This window comes from Petaurus breviceps, unplaced genomic scaffold (genome assembly GCF_028583685.1).
Source record: "Petaurus breviceps papuanus isolate PSGF00001 unplaced genomic scaffold, PetGlider_PUasm1.0 120, whole genome shotgun sequence".
NCBI lineage: Eukaryota > Metazoa > Chordata > Mammalia > Diprotodontia > Petauridae > Petaurus > Petaurus breviceps.
Genome location: NW_027185627.1, coordinates 2,668,756 through 2,683,333, shown reverse-complemented (window position 1 = coordinate 2,683,333; position 14,578 = coordinate 2,668,756). Strand labels below are relative to the sequence as shown.

General features: G+C 38.6%; 1 pseudogene; it reads right to left on the bottom strand.

The window, feature by feature from the left end:
* The window catches only part of LOC138162714 (poly(A)-specific ribonuclease PNLDC1-like), a 74,103-nt pseudogene that overhangs the window by 2,778 nt on the left and 56,747 nt on the right, over positions 1-14,578 (bottom strand).

Sequence of the window (14,578 nt, the reverse complement as noted above, 5' to 3'; positions counted from 1 at the left end):
AAAGGAGAGATGGAAGAGAGAAGGGAAAGAAGGAGGGGGAGAGATGGAGGAGGGGAAGAGGGAGAAGAGGGGAGAGATAGAAGGGGGAGGAAAGAAGGGGAAAGAGGAAAAGAAGAGAAAGAAGGGAAGGGGGAAATGAGAGAAGGGGGAAGAAGGGAGAGAAGGAGAGATGGAGGAAGGGGGGAAGGAAGAGAAAGAAGGGGAGGAAGGAAGAAGAGAAAGAAGGGGAGATGGAGGAAGGGAGAAGAAGGGGGAAGAAAGAGGAGGGAAAGAAAGGGAGGGGAAAGAGAAGAGGAGCTGTCTGCTTACTTATTAACTGGGTGAAAGTGAACCAGTTCACTTTACCTTTCTGAGACTTGTTTCCTCAGCTGCAAAATGAGTATAAAGGCAAACCTTTTCTGGAAGCATAAGCATATGAAAAGGCTAGGGATTAGGTTAGGCTGATATTAGAGGCCATAGCCTCGCCTTCAGGGTCTAACTCATTTCCCCACCTTTTCCTTACTCACTCTTAGGAAGAACCGTAGAGATTTAAGGTTTGAAAATTAGGGAACCCTGAATCCCAGAGCTGTTCTGTGGTTACTGAGCAAATAATCATTGCCTGGTTTATAACCCTTACAGAGAACAATTTGAGAGCTATATAGAATGTTTACCATTAAGTAAAGTGAGGTCTCTTACTGAATGACTCAATCTCCCAGATTAGGAATAAGAGTCTGAAGAAAAGACTAATCTTCAAGGAATTAGCTGACTGGGAGCCCTCCATTCTTAATTGGGCCCCTGGGAGATTAAAGGCTTCATTCCTCCGAAGGAATAAGAAAAGGAATGCTTATTCCTGGTCTTGGTCCTAGGGTTTTTATTTGTTTGTTTGATTTCAAATCTTTTCTATAGAAGATTAAACTGTAAAATGAGAATAATAATAATACCTATCTCTCCAGGTTGTGAGAATCGAATAAGATAATTTTTGTGAAGAGCTTGGCTTTAATAGTAGGGACTTTAATTAATGCTTGTTTCTTCCTTTATTCATTCAATCAATTAATAAGAATTTATTAAGCATCTCCTATATGTCAAGCTCTGTGCTCGGGATATAAAGACAAAAATGAAACTGTCTTTACCTTCAAGGCAATATTATTATTACATTATATTTATTTACATAATATAATATCATATTATTTGTTACATTATAATATAATCATTACATTATATATTAAAACAATATAATTTGTATTTATTATATTATATCATATAATATATTATGATGTTATATATTATATAATAATATTCAATAGCTTAAATTATTTTGAGAGAAATGACATTTACAAATGCATATAACCATATGCAAAATAAATACAAGTTAATAGTGGTAAGAGGGAGGGAAGCAGCAGCTGAGCTGAGCTTTCCCAGGTGTGCTTTGGCCACTGCATCACCATTGAGTTAACCTTCTACCCCTGTATCCAGGGTACATTCATTCCTTATGTGGGTCTCTGCACAAAGGCCCTAGCATCCATGTTCCTTACATGGATGCCCTTCCCTGTTTGTTCTGTCCACTCTTCTTAGTGATGTTTATGCTCTCTGTGGGAGGGTGAGACCTAGCTTTATGAGGAAGAAAGGAACAAGTATTTATTACCAGGCAGTATTCTGAACATTTTACAAATGTCTTCTCATTTAATCCTCACAACAGCTCTGTGAGGCAGGTGCTATTATCCCCACTTTACAGCTGAAGAAACTGAAGTGTGACATGTTCAGGGTCACACAGCTAGTACCTTTGGGTGGATTCGAATTTAGGTCTTCCTGACTCCAGTGCTCTATCTGCTGTGATGCCTAACTGGGGTGAAATGCTTTTATTACTACTTTTCCTATTGTGTCAATTCATTTAATAACTTTGCTTGCAATGAATTGTCTGACTATTAAAAGTAAACACATTGGTGAAGGCTTTTGAGCTATGATTTTAGGTGAGGGGTGGGGGACCCGTGGCCTCCTAGTTCCTTGGGTGCAGCCTTTTGACTGACTCCAAGTTTTACAGAACAAATCCTTTTATTAAGGGGATTTGTTCTGTGAAGTTTGGATTCAAAGGGCCACATATGGCCTAGAGACTGCAGGTTCCCCACCCCTGGTTTTATGTCCTATCTGCTTATACATGGTTGTAAGGAAAATGCCTATAAAGTGGTTTAATAAATGTGAGCCTGCATTTTCCAATTAGATAATGCAAAGTGTGTTGTAACCATAAAAACACACATATATTCATAGGATTTAGAGACCCTAGAGGTCATCTTGTCCTGAATTTTAAGGATGAAGAAACTTGGGGAAGTGTCTTGTCTAAGGTCACACAGGCTATAAATAAGAGGCCCTTTGATTCTGCATTCAGCACTTTCTACTCTAACATAGTTGTAAAAGCAAGCTATTATCGTACATTTTCACCTGGGACATGACCAATGACTAAAGATGGGGGCTTTTTCTGAGTGTGAAGAAATAGAATGACTGGAAGTTTAAAAAGACATAGAAAAAGATCTGAATGGAAGCTGGCAAGGAGATATATCCTTTTACCATAACCAGTTTTGCAACACAAATAAATCAATAATGTGAAGCTTGATAGCCCATAATATTTGCCCAAACTTCTTCCTCTCTGCTGCCCTCACACCCTTCCTGGAGGCTCGGAGGACTATGCCCAGGCATCTGGAGGCTTGTGACTGCTTCTGATTCAATCAGGCAGGACCATCTTGAATCATCCCTAAAGGATGGAAATGTTCTCTATAAGGCCTTCACCTTTGTACAGTCATGCTCTCTTTATCACTTCCCTTATATTACTCCTGTACTCAAAAACCTCCAATGGCTTTCCCAATTATGAAATAAAACCCAAACTCTTTAGCCTGATTTTCAAGGCCTGCCCTGCCTTCACACCCCTCCCCTAAATCTAGCCCCAACTTACCTTTCTGATTTCTTCTCCCATTCCTTCCTCAACACAATTTTTGGGCTTAAATCCAAATCACTCAACTAATTATTCTCCAACTAGGGAGTTGTGCAAGCATAGACTGGATGACCTCTTCTCAGGATGTTCTAAAGATATCAGTGAGTTAGCAGTGCTAAGTCAACACAAAAGTTAAGTAAGAATTATGTTCCAGTCACTCTGCTGAGCAATGTGTCAGATACTAGGGAACACAAAGATAGTCCCTGCCCTGAAGGAGCTCACAGTCTAAGGGGGAGAAAACATGAAAACCATTATGTACAAATAAGATCTATACAGGAGAAGTCGGAATGATCTCAGAGGGAAAGTGCTAGCATTAAGCAGGATATTTGGAAAGGCTTCTTGTAGAAGGTGGGATTTTCATAGAGATTTGAAGGAATGTAGGGAAGCCAGGAGGTGGATAGAAAGATGTAGAGCTTTGTAGACACAGTGGGCAGCCAGTGCAAATCCACAGGATAGGGAGATGGAATGCCTTGTGAGAGGAAGTGCAAGGGAGTCATGAAAAGATTTTTTTAAAGACATGAGAAAAAAGAAATTAGTTTTTTTGGAGTATTGAGGGAAAGGTGAGAGGACAGATATAGAAACAGAGATGAGTTGAGGCAGAAATTATTATATTCTGTCCTAGGCAGGGGCAGTTAAGTGGATAGAGTGCTGTCTTCCTGAGTTCAAATCTGGTCTCAGACACTTAAACTAACTGTGTGATTCTGGGCAAGTTAAGTGACTGTTTGCCTCAGTTTCCTCATCTGTAAAAGAAGCTGGAAAAGGAAATGGCAAACCACTCCAGGATCTCTACCAAGAAATCCCCAAATGGAGTCACAAAGAGTCTGAAAAGACTGAATAATGAAGTCCTAGTCAGACACATGGTGAGAAGGATATAGCACTGGACTTGGACTTCAAATCCTTCTCTGACACTAGTTATATGACCCTGGGCAAGTCACTTAGCCTCTCTCAACCTCAGTTTTCCCCTCTGTAAAATGAGGATAATAATAGCATTTACCTCACAGGTTTGTTGTGAGAGTCAAATAACATAATATACATAAAAGTACTTTGAAAACCTTAAAGCTGTATAAATCTTAGCTATAATCTGGGATATTATAATCAATTCTAGAAGCCACATGTTAGGAGGAACCTAACCATAGGTTAGACCAAAGGAATCTAGAGAAGGACCTTCAGGATGATGAAGGGGTCTGGATATCAACTAACATGGTTCTGATATCCAAATAAGGGAATGATAAGTCAGAGAAAAAGAATTATTGGTCAAAATCATTAATGATGTTTATGAAATTTTAAATAATTTAATAAAAGCAACATATTAAAAATGTTCTTTGTAAAATGTTTATTTCATGTCGAGAATGCAAAAATAGTTCAACATTAGGAAAACAACTAGCATAGTAAATGACATCAATAATAAAACCAACAAAGCCGCTTCAAATTCAAGTCTACTCACTCACGGTGATGATCCCCTGGAAAAAATAATCATAGTTTATATATGTTCATTCATTCATCTGGGCATTCCTTTTTAAAAAAGGCAGTTTTATCCAAACCTTGTGGTTTTACATCACAGTAATTTATGGATATCCTCCTCCTTCAAACCCTGTGCACCTACCAAGTGAATCTTCCCTTGTAATCAAATAAAAACATTTAAACAAAATAACAAAGCAACTGGGTCTGAGAAAAGTTCATATTTAGATATTGTTTTACATGCATTATCTTGTTTGTTTTTCACAACCCTGAGGAAGGTAATGCAAATATTATCATCCCCATTTTGTAGGTGAGGAAACTGAATTTCAGAGAAGCTAATTGATTTTCCCAAGGTTAAATGGTTATTAATAAAAGATCCTCAGCTAGAATGGACTACAAATCCAGTGATCTTTCCCCTATTTTATTGGGGGGGGGCAAGGAAACACATTTGTATTGTTCCTACTATGTGCTAGGCACTGTTCTTAGTGCTTTAAAAATAAATAAATATTATCTCACTGATTTTCACAACAACCCTGAGAGGTGGGTGCTATTATTATCTTCATTTTACAGTTAAGGAAACTGAGGCAGACAGAGATTAAGTGACTTGCCAATGTTAAACAGCTAGTAAGTGCCTTAGGCTGGATTTGAACTCAGGTTTTCCTGACTCTAGATCTAACACTCTACTGAACACCAACTGCTTCTTCTCCTGCTTCTTTCTCTCCTCCCCTCCCCTCCCCTCTTTTCTCCTCTCCTTCCCTCCTTTCCCCTCCCCTCTCCCTCTTTGAAAACAACACAAGAAAGGCCTGGACCTTAGGACAATGCTCCCTCTACCCTGGGAGCAGAGCCCACCTTTAACATAAAGTTAAAAGTAAAGAAATAGACTGGAAAAATGAGCAAGAAACAACAACAACAACAACAAAAAAGAAGAACCTCACCATAACACAGTACAACAGTGACTGGGAAGATCAAGACACAAACCAAGAAAAAGACAATGATGTTAAAGCCTCTAAGAAAAATGTGAATTGGATACAAATCTAACAAGAATTCCTGGGGAAATATAAAAAAAAAGTGTTTTAAAATTTAAATAAGACAGGTAGAGGAAAAATTGGGAAAATAAACTAGAGTGATGCAAGAAAATTATGAAAAGAAAGTCAATAGCTTGGTAAAGGAGGCACAAAAACTCACTGAAGAGAAGAACACTTTAAAAAACAGAATTGACAAAATAGAAAAAGAAATATAAAAGCTCACTGAAGAAAATAATTCCTCAAAAATTAAAAGTGGGCAAGTGAAATACCAAGAAACAACAAAATAAAGTCAAAAGAATGAAAAAATAGAAGAAAATATGAAATATTTTATTAGAAAAGCAACTGACCTGGAAAATAGATTGAGGAAAGATAATATAAGAATTATTTGACAACCTGAAAGCCATGATTAACAAAAAATACAGATGTCATATTTCAAGAAAATATCAAGAAAAATTGCCCTGATATCCTAGAACCAGAGAGTAAAATAGAAATTGAAAGATTCCATGGATCACTTCCTTAAATAGAGATCCCAAAATGAAAACTCCCAGGAATATTATAGCCAAATTTCAGAGCTCTCAGGGCAAGGAGAGAATTGCAAGCAGTCAGAAATCATTTAAATGTGGAGCCACAGTAAGTACTCACAAGATTTAGCTGCTTTCACATTAAAGGACTGGAGAATTCTGTGAGGCAAAGGGGCTGAGATTACAACCAAGAATAACCTATCCAGAAAAGTTGAGCATAATGCTCCAGCAGAAAAATGAATATTCAATAAAATATAAGACTTTTAAGTATTCCTGATGAAGACCAGAGCAGAATAGAAAATTTGACTTTCAAAAACAAGACCCAAGAGAAGCATAAAAAGGGAAACATGAAGGAAAAATCATTAGGGAATCAAAAGGTTAAAATGTTTACATTTTGATATGGGAAGATGATAATTGTAACTTTTAAGGTCAGTTAGAAGGAGTATACATAGACAGAGGGCATGGGCATGAGTTGACTATGATGGGATGATATAAAAAAATAAAATTAAAGGGGCAAAAAAAGAGGCATGCACTAGGAGAAGGGACAAGGGAAAGGAAGAATGGGAAAACATCTCATATAAAAGTGGCATGGAAGGAACAGCTTTTACAATAAAGGAGAAGATGATGGGGGTGGATAATACAATACTTTAACTTTACTCTCACTGGAATTGCCTCAAAGAAGGAACACAAATAAAATCAGATCTAAACAATTAGAGCAATATTAATTGCACATAGATAGATTGAGCCAATATAATAAAAATTATAATTCTACCTAAATTAATTACCTAACTCATGTAAAATTATTTTATAGGGCTAGAAAAATAATAACAAAATTCATCTGGAAGAACAAAAGGTAAAAACTATCAAGGGAATCAATAAAAAAAATTGTGAAGAAAGGTGACTTTAAGTAACATATCTCAAACTGTATTACAGAGTGATAATCATCACTAGCTAAGAAATAGAGTGGTAGATCAATGGCATAGATTAGTCACACCATACACAGTTATAAATGACCATAATAATCTAGTGTTTGACAAACCCAAATGTCCAAAATTTTATGGAAAGAAATCACTGTTTGACGAAAATTGCTGGAAAACTGGAGAGCATGTTGACAGAAACTAAGTATAGACTAACATCTATACTGTATATAGAGTATACTATATGCTGTATACTGTATGCTGAGAAAAGGTCAAAGGGGTACCTGATTTAGACATAAAGGGTGATATTATAAGCAAATTGGGGAGCATGAAGTATTTTACCTGTCAGATCAGTGACTAAGAGAAGAATTTATGACTAAAGAAGAGCTAGAGAGCATTTCAGGACATAAAGTGGATAATTTTGACAACATTAAATTTACAAGTTTTTGCACAAATAAAAGCAATTCAGCCAAAATTAGAAAGGAAGCAGGAAACTGGGAAAACATTTTTCCAGCAAATGTTTCCAATAAAGGCTTCATTTCTCAAATATATAGAGAACTGAATTGAATTTATAAGCATATAAATCATCTCCCAGTTGGTAAATGGTCAAAGGGTATGAACAGATAGTTTTCAGATGAAGAAATAAAAGTTATTTGTAATCATATGAAAAAAATGCTCTAAATCACTATCAATTAGAGAAATGTAAATTAAAACAACCTATCAGATTGGCTAATATGACAGAAAAGGAAAATGACGAATATTGGTGGGGATGTAGGAAAATAGGGACACTAATGTATTGTTTGTGGAGTTGTGAACTGATCCAGCCATTCTTGAGAAAAATTTGGAACTATGCCCAAAGTGCTATAAAACTGTCCATACCCTTTGACCCTGCAATGCCACTACTAGGTCTGTACAGCAAAGAATTCATAAAAAAGTGAAAAGGACCTACATATACAAAAATATTTATAGCAGCCCTATTCATGTTGACAAAATATTGGAAATTAAGGAGATGCCTATCAGTTGAGGAATGACTGAACAAGCTGTGGTATATGAATGGAATGAAATATTGTGCAATAACAAATGGTGAACAGGCACATTTCAGGAAAACCTGGAAAGACTTGCACAAACTGATGCAAACTGAAGTGAGCAGAACCAGGAAAACACTGTACACAATAACAGCAACATCATGTGATGATCAACTATGAATGAATCAGCTTTTCTCAGCAACATGATGATCCAATACAAGTATAAAGGACTCATAAAAGAAAATGTTATCCATATCCAAATAAAGAACTGATGGAGGGGTGGCTAGGTGGTGCAGTGCATAGAGCACTGGCCCTGGAGTCAGGAGGATCTGAGTTTAAATCTGGCCTCAGACGCTTAACACACTTACAAAACCTCTGACTTTGGGCAAGTCAGTTATCCCCAACTGCCCTCCAAAAGGAAAAAGATGATGAAAAAGATGAGAAAAGAATTGATGGACTCTGAATGCAGATTGAAGCATATTTTTTTCACTCACTTTATTCTTACTCATGGCTTTTTAACTTTTGATCCATTTCTTCTTGCACAATCGTGATGAGTATGGAAATATGTTTTACTTGATAGCATATGTGAAGCTGTATCAAATTGTCTACTGTTTTCAGAAGAGAGGAAGGGAGGGAGAAAAATTTGAAACTCAAACTCCTGTAAAAATGAATCCTAAAAATTTTCTTGATAAGTAATTGTGGGGAAAAATAAAATACTATTTAAAGCAAAAAATAAAAAGAATAGAAATTTCTAGAGTCTCCTTTCTCCACCCCTTTTCAAGGGAGACTTTGATTCCTGTCAGGAGGGGAAGCAGAAGGTTAAGACCAGTGGCTGGCCCCTCTGCTCTCCTCAGAGAGAAGAGATACCAGGCTAGAATTATATCTATCTTCTCCCTTAAATATTATTAGTTTAGGGAATGTATTTCTCATGTTCAAACTCACCTCCTGATTGTTATTTTTTTTTAGTTGCTTTGTCTTTAATGTGCGTCAGGCAACATCTTGTATACATGTTCTGCAATCACAAAGATGGGCACATGTGGCCACTTACATGTCATTGGGTATGTTCTCCAATCCCTTAGCCTCATAATAACGATGGAATCCAGAGATCCTCCTGTCCCTCTCCAATAGATTCTACTGGAATCGATTACGGGCATTCTCTTTTCCTTGACCCCATTGCTGTACTTTTGGATGAGAGCGGTGCTAATTCCCAGGATCGTCAGACAGATGCCCATAATGGCCAGTCCTGGCAGAATTTCAAACCACATCTCAGGGACAGGCTTGCGGCCACAGACCAGTACGTGGATACGACCCTGATTGTTATTTCTTCATGGGAAAAAGAGTGTCCCAAGCTATATATCCAAGACCTGATTTCCTTCCCACCAAATGCCAGTTGAAGACATAAAGTAAATTCTTTAATGCCAAAATAACCCAATGAACATGCATAGCAAATAGCAAAGAAACACATTTATCCAAACCAATAGCAAAATAGAAATCAGAGAAAGTATACTTATCAGAATATTTCCCAGACAATGAAAGTTGAAGAAGTTCTCCCATTGGGAGTGCAACATCTCAGCTCAATCGAGCAAGAGAGAGAGAGAGAAAGAAAGAGAGAGAGAGAGAGAGAGAGAGAGAGAGAGAGAGAGAGAGAGAGAGAGAGAGAGAGAGAGAGAGAGAGAGAGAGAGAAAATGTCAAGGAAATTCCTTGAAGTCTCTTAGAGGTAACAAGCTGGGTAGAGGGGTAGCCGGCTCCTCTCACCCCAACTCCTTCCCGGAGTCTTTTTTTTTCTTTTAGTGACCTGAAGGGAGATTGGAATTATGGATTTTCTCTCTGAAAGCTAGAAGCCAGGAGAAGTTATATCTTTCTTCTCCACAACTCCCACCAACTCCATTGACTCCTTATAAAGGCAAGGTATATTTCATAATCAATCAACTAACGAAGAGAAATTCCTATATAACTGGCCCATCAAGCCAAGGGTTGCATAGAGCTAGGAGATTTGGATTTAAATCCGACCTTAGACATTTACTAGCTGTGTGGTGTAGATTGAGTCAGTTAACATCTCAGAATCTGTTTTCCTTAGCTACAAAATGAATATAGTTTTGTGCAGATCACCACCCTCTCACAGTGGTTGTGGGGTAAATTAATTATAAACCTTACTGAATAAATATGGGCTCTTTTAATCAAAGAGCAGGAGAAAATGTTGAAGTTGGTTTGGTATATGTTAAGTTTGAGGTGTTTTTAGCTCATCTGAGAGGCACTGTGGCATAATGGGTAAAGAGTAAGGCCCTAAGCAAGGAAGATAGGGGTTCAAGTCCTATCTCTGACATATTATTGGCTATATTATTATGCTGGGCAAGCCATTTAAACTTTCAGTGTACCAGGTGATTTTCTAAGACTCTCAGCTGCAGAGAAAGCCAACATGCATTGTTAGTGGAAGGTTCTTTATCTGGGGGTTCCTTATTCCAATGAAATCATACATTTAAGTCCCTAGCCCTATCTTATTGTTATTATGTAACTGGAAACATCTAGCAAGGAGCTGGAAATGTGGACTGAGAGCTTGGAAGAAGGGTTAGGATTAGAGATATAGGTGAGAGTTGAAGCTATGGGAGTGGAGACTTTCTTATGGAGAGGGTTTGGAGAAAGAAGAAAGGTCTGAGGACTAAATTACTTACCTTATTATCCTGCTCTAACGGGAATTTATGAACTGCTATCAAGGAAAAAAACTTGGTCCAGGGAACATATGGGAGGGGCAACGCCCAGAGCAAACCTCCCAAAGGACATGTTGTCCTCTTTGTAACCTGAGGCAATTAAAGCAGAGACTATTTTCACTCCACAGACTTAGTGTCAGGCAGCAGTTTAATAGGGGAACATTACACAGGGCAGAAGAGGAGACAAATAAGTACAAGTGTAAAGGAAGGCTGACCAGAGTCTGGGCGATTGGTATTTCTATCTTTTTCTCTATTCCATTTCCTGCAGGTTAGGTTGTTGACTTCCTGCTGATTCTAGGGCTCAGAGATATTGAACAATTTTTTTTTGGCTTTTTAGAGGGGGAAAGGCAGGGCAATTGGGTTAAGTGACTTGCTGAAGGTCACATGGCTAGTAGGTGTTAAGTGTCTGAGGCCAGATTTGAACTCAGGGCCTCCTGACTCCAGGGCTGGTGGTCTATTCACTGTGCCACCTAGCCGTCCAGATATTGAGCATCTTATTTTGGGCTAGTAGAGGATCCCAAATAGGGTCATGAAGAGTTGGATATAATTGAAACAACTAAACAACAACAGAGAATCACGTCTTTAGAGCCTGAAGCAACCATAGAGCTGACTATATAGTTGATGCGAGTCCAACCCCCACTGCCCATTTTACAGATTAGGAGACTGAAGTCCAGAAAGTTTAAGTCACTTTGCCTATGGTCACACAAGTAGGATTCGAACCTAGATCCTTCTGAATCTTACTATTGGTGTTGCCCTGGGCAAATCACTGCAGGTCCCTGGACATCAGCATCCGCATCCCCAAAATGAGGGTTTGGGTTAGATGGCCTCTGAGGTCCTGTCCAGCTCTAGATCTGTGATCCTATCATCCTATGGGATTGTTTTCACTGTACCACTTGGTACCTGCCAGGCTTCTTAAAAGAGGTGCCATATGTATAACCTTTATCCGATTGCTTGCCATCTTGGGGAGGAGAGAAGGGAGGGAGAAAAATTTGGAACTCAAAATCTTATAAAAAATGAATGTTGAAAATTATCTTTATATGTAACTGGAAAAAAACGAAATACTATTTATTAAAAAAAAATTAGCAAAAAAAAAAAGAGAGATCCAACTATACCTCAACTATCCTGAATGCCCGGGGGGTGATGACATTCTACTCTTCCATCTATTTCCTGTTGGCGGGTAAACCCAGGGCAGCCTTGAAAGGCAACTGCCTACCCACTTCCTCTCCACTCCCCATGAGCAATGGTATGGCATAATATAGAAGAATGGTGTTGAAAGAATTCTAATTTCAATGGCTTCTTTGCCTCCTGCCTACCTCTGTCTTCCACAAGTCAAGACATGGAGGAATGCATATACTTTGGAGAGCTGGTCATTCTGCAGGATTTTCTGGTCAGGCAAATAGATCATAATATGTTGATATGATTAAAAGGAAATCATTTGGGGATGGTTGGTGGCGCAGTGAATAGAGCACCGGCCCTGGAATCAGAAGGACCTGAATTCACATCCGGCCTCAGACACTTAACACACACACACACACAAACCTAGCTGTGTGACCTTGGGCAAGTCACAACCTCAATTGCCTTACCTTCCCCCTGCCAAAAAAAAAAGCAAATCATTTTCTATATCTGTGCCTCAGTTTCCTCATCTATAAAAGTCATGGAGTTTGGACTAGGTCAGTGGTGTCAAACTAAAATCAAAAGTTGTTGTTCAGTTGTTTTTCAGTGGTGTTGGGAAAATCCCATTTTGGGGTTTTCTTGGCAAATATTTTGGAGTGGTTTGCCTTTTCCTTCTCTATATCATTTTAAAAATGAGGAATTGAGGCAAAAAGAGTCAAATGACATGCCCAGGGTCACACAGTTAGTAAGTATCCATGGTCAGGTTTGAACTCAGGGAGATGAATCTTTTTGACTAGGCATGAAACTCTATGCGCTGTGCCCCATATGTGCAGGGCACTAAACCATATATAAATTTCTGTGTGCCAGATATTGACTTAGAAAAACTACATATTACTATTATCTATGTTCTGTTGTATTTTTATTTATTTTGATAAATATTTCCTAATTATATTTTATCTGGTGTGGGTTGCACTCAGGACAGTTGCTGGTCACGTTTGATCCCTGTGGACTAGACCGATATACCAAGTTTCCTCTGAGCCTTTCACTTGCCTCAGACTTCTAACTTATTTATTTGAATTTATTCAGTCCTATCCCATAAATCTGGGACCAATTCTGGTCCTAGACAGGGGAATATTAGGAACTCTGATTCAGAAGTTTAATGACTCAGTATTAAGTAAGTCTCAGAATTGAATCGATGGGATTTGAGAGGTCCTCTTCTTAAACTTGGACAGAGCAATTATCTTAAAATTACTCCCTGTTGCTCACTAGTATCACAAAGATCGATTCTTGTCCTCGTGCTCCACCTAGCGGTACCCTGATTTATTTTCTGCTCAAACCTGGATATGACTAATTTCCTTTATCTGTAAAATGCACAGGGGTTGAACTAGGAAATCTCTAAAGTCATAGGATCACAAAGCCATGAATTTAAAACTAGGATGGGCTTTCAAATCTATTTAATATAACCCTCTCATTTTATAGATAGTGATATTGAGGCCCCAAAGCAGTTGGGTGGCCTCTTGAAGGTGAAACAAGTAGTTAACAGGCAGGATTTCCTCCAATTCTCAGTTCTTGTTGTGCAGTTGTTTTCAGTGATGTCCAACTCTTCATGACCCTGTTTGGGGTTTTCGTGGCAAGGATACAGGAGCTCTGACTTCAGAGACACTTCTTTCCATTCACTTCCAGCTCTAAGTCCTGTGATCTTACAGTTTTATGACCCAGTTTCTGAACTTTACGTTGTTCTTACTTTTACCCCCTGGACTCCACATACCTCACTCTTAATCCCAGAAACCTCTGTTTGGATCTCTGACCTACCACCTATGTTGGTTGTCTTTACTTCTGTAGTGGACACATGAAGAGAAGTGGAGAGAAGCAGAGATATTATATGCCTAGTCACCTAAGAGAACCCTTGAGGGGTGTAGATGATGGCAAGGGAGGCAGGGCAGTATAGTTCTATGACAGTCCAGCAGCAACCTTAGTGGTCACTCCCATGACCAGAGTTCCTCTGCCACAGTTCTTAGATGTGAGGCTTTATCCAAAAAAAACCCTTTCGCATGGAGAAAGCCTATCCAAACGAGGGAATGAGCAAAGGAAACAGTGACTTCAAAAGTTCCTATCAAATATAACCCAGGTTATACCCAAACAAACCTGGAATATTTTATGTGCTATTATGAATGTAGAAAGAGACTTCTATCAGGGGAGAAAATGTTAGTGTGATACTGTGTGCCTCTATGAGGGGCAGAATCGTCAGGAAGAGAGACCTACGTGGGTATAGACTCGATTTAAGGTGGACTAGAGGGAGGAGAAAGAGAAGACACTGGAAGGTGTACATCTTCATTGATTGAAGAATTCATGGAGAGGAAAAGATAGATTACCAGAGGCACACTTGCTGTACTGGCTGAGTATAGCTGTTGATATAATTCACAAAACTTGAAATATCCTGAAAGATAAATTTTATCTGAGGGAATGTTGCTGCTTCTCCTCTGAAATGAAAGTCCATTTGTTGCTTCTCTGATGAGCTGCCAGCATTGTGATATGGTGGGAAGGGTGCTGGATTTGGATTCAGAGACGTCTACTACTTGTAAACTACTACCTCTATAACCTTAGGCAAATCACTTAATTGCTGTTGACCTCAGTTACCTCATCTGTAAAAAAGAAGGGATTGGATTAAATTATTTCTTTTTTTTTTTTTTTAAGCAATCAGGGTTAAGTAACTTGCTCAAGGTTACATGGCCAGTTATTTCTGGGTGTGGTGCTGAGTATCTGAGCCCGGATTTGATCCAGGTCTTCCCAACACTGGAGCCAGTGCTCTTACTGGCTGAGCCACCTGGCCACTCCTAAGCAATTGGGGTTAAAT